The 2,587-nt window shown below is 41.7% G+C and overlaps 1 pseudogene; it reads right to left on the bottom strand.

Annotated features, from left to right (window-relative positions):
• LOC105499382 (succinate dehydrogenase [ubiquinone] cytochrome b small subunit, mitochondrial pseudogene) lies at positions 1-476 on the bottom strand (annotated as a pseudogene).
• Between the last annotated feature and the right edge of the window lie 2,111 nt (positions 477-2,587).

Consider the following 2,587-nt stretch of genomic DNA (forward strand, 5'->3'; position numbering starts at 1 on the left):
TCAGAGCTTCCACAGCATGGCAACAGTTTTGCAGATGTCCACATTGTGATGGTTGAAATAGCAAAGCCCAGCCAAGTTTAAAACTGAAATTGCCAAAAGCCCTGCCTTGGCAGCTTTCTGCCAAACGTCCCTATGAACATAGTAACAACTTGTTCAAAGCCCCAGTGACCATGAAGAGTGAGGGTTGCAGCCAGGGAGTAGTCCATCGCAGAGCAAGGATTCAAATAAGCAGCCAGAAGCCGACCCAGGAGCAAAACACTGACAACCCTTTCACTAGTCCAGTGGAGACATGCAGTCTTGGAACCAGAATGGTGGCTCAGTGACAAGTGAATGTGCTGCACTCCACACCAGTCTGGTGTAGGTCGGTCCTGAAGAAATGCTGAGATATGAGCAGGTCTGAACACTGGGGTTTGCAGCAAAAGAGCTCGGCTTCCTTGGGCACTGCAAAGGGCACTCAGCCTCCAGAGAACCGTCATCTTATTCCTGAGGGCTCAAGGACACCCACCAACCCCTGTCTTCACTCTTTCCCTCCCTTCCTTCCTTCCTTCCTTCCTTCCTTCCTTCCTTCCTTCCTTCCTTCCTTCCTTCCTTCCTTCCTTCCTTCCTTCCTTCCTTCCTTTCTCTTTTTTCCTTCCTTCCTTCCTTCCTTCCTTCCTTCCTTCCTTCCTCTTTCTTTCTCTTTTTTCCTTCCTTCCTTCCTTCCTTCCTTCCTTCCTTCCTTCCTTCCTTCCTTCCTTCCTTCCTTCCTTCCTTCCTTCCTTCCTTCCTTCCTTCCTTCCTTCTTTTTTAATTATACTTTAAGGCCTAGGGTACATGTGCACCATGTACAGGTTTGTTACATAGGTATACATGGGCCATGTTGGTTTGCTGTACCCATCAACTTGTCATCTACATTAGGTATTTCTCCTAATGCTATCCCTCCCCTAGCTCCCCACCCCATGACAGGCCCCAGTGTTTGATGATCCCCTCCCTGTGTCCATGTATTCTAATTGTTCAACTCTCACTTATGAGTGAGAACATGTGGTGTTTGGTTTTCTGTCCTTATGATATTTTGCTGAGAATGATGGTTTCCAGCTTCATCCATGTCCCTGCAAAGGACATGAAATTCTTTCTTAATGGCTGCATAGTATTCCATGGTGTATATGTGCCACATTTTCTTAATCCAGTCTATCATAGATGGACATTTGGGTTGGTTCCAAGTCTTTGCTATTGTGAATTGTGCCGCAGTAAACATACGTGTACATGTGTCTTTATAGTAGCATGATTTATAACCCTTTTGGTATATAATCCTTTTGGTAATCCAGTAATGGGATTGCTGGGTCAAATGGTATTTCTAGTTCTAGATCCTTGAGGAATCACCACACTGTCTTCCACAATGGTTGAACTAATTTACACTCCCACCAACAGTGTAAAAGCGTTCCTATTTCTCCAAATCCTCTCCAGCATCTGTTGTTTCCTGACTTTTTAATGATCGCCATTCTAAATGGTATGAGATGGTATCTCATTGTGGTTTTGATTTGCATTTCTCTGATGGCCAGTGATGATGAGCATTTTTTCATATGTCTGTTGGCTGCATAAATGTCTCCTTTTGAGAAGTGTCTGTTCATATCCTTTGCCCACTTTTTGATGGGGTTGTTTTTTTCTTGTAAATTTGTTTAAGTTCTTTGTAGATTCTGGATATTAGCCCTTTGTCAGATGAGTAGATTGCAAAAATTTTCTCCCATTCTGTAGTTTGCCTGTTCACTCTGTTGATAGTTTCTTTTACTGTGCAGAAGCTCTTTAGTTTAATTAGATCCCATTTGTCTATTTTGGCTTTTGTTGCCATTGCTTTTGGTGTTCTAGTCATGAAGTCTTCGCCCATGCTTATGTCCTAAATGGTATTGCCTAGGTTTTCTTCTAGGGTTTTAATGGTTGTAGGTCTCACATTGAAGTCTTTAATCCATCTTGAGTTAATTTTTCTATAAGGTGTAAGAAAAAGATCCCATTTCAGTTTTCTACATATGGCTAACCAGTTTTCCCAGTACCATTTATTAAATAGGGAATCTTTTCCCCATTGCTTGTTTTTTCAGGTTTGTCAAAGATCAGATGGTTGTATATCTGTGGTGTTATTTCTGAGGGCTCTGTTCTGTTCCATTAGTCTATATCTCTGTTTTGGTACCAGTACCATGCTGTTTTGGGTACTGTAGCCTTGTAGTGTAGTTTGAAGTCAGGTAGCGTGATGCCTCCAGCTTTGTTCTTTTGACTTAGGATTGTCTTGGTTACATGAGCTCTTTTTGGGTTCTATATGAACTTTAAAGTAGTTTTTTCCAATTCTGTGAAGAAAGTCATTGGTAACTTGATGGGGATGGCATTGAATCTATAAATTACCTTGGGCAGCATGGCCATTTTCACGATACTGATTTTTCCTATCCATGAGCATGGAATGTTCTTCCATTTGTTTGTGTCCTCTTTTATTTCGTTGAGTAGTGGTTTGTCGTTCTCCTTGAAGAGGTCCTTCACATCCCTTGTAAGTTGGATTCTTAGGTATTTTATTCTCTTTGTGGTAATTGTGAATGGAAGTTCACTCATGATTTGGCTCTCCATTTGT

The sequence above is a fragment of the Macaca nemestrina genome, chromosome 6 (genome assembly GCF_043159975.1).
Source record: "Macaca nemestrina isolate mMacNem1 chromosome 6, mMacNem.hap1, whole genome shotgun sequence".
Taxonomy (NCBI): Eukaryota; Metazoa; Chordata; class Mammalia; order Primates; family Cercopithecidae; genus Macaca; species Macaca nemestrina.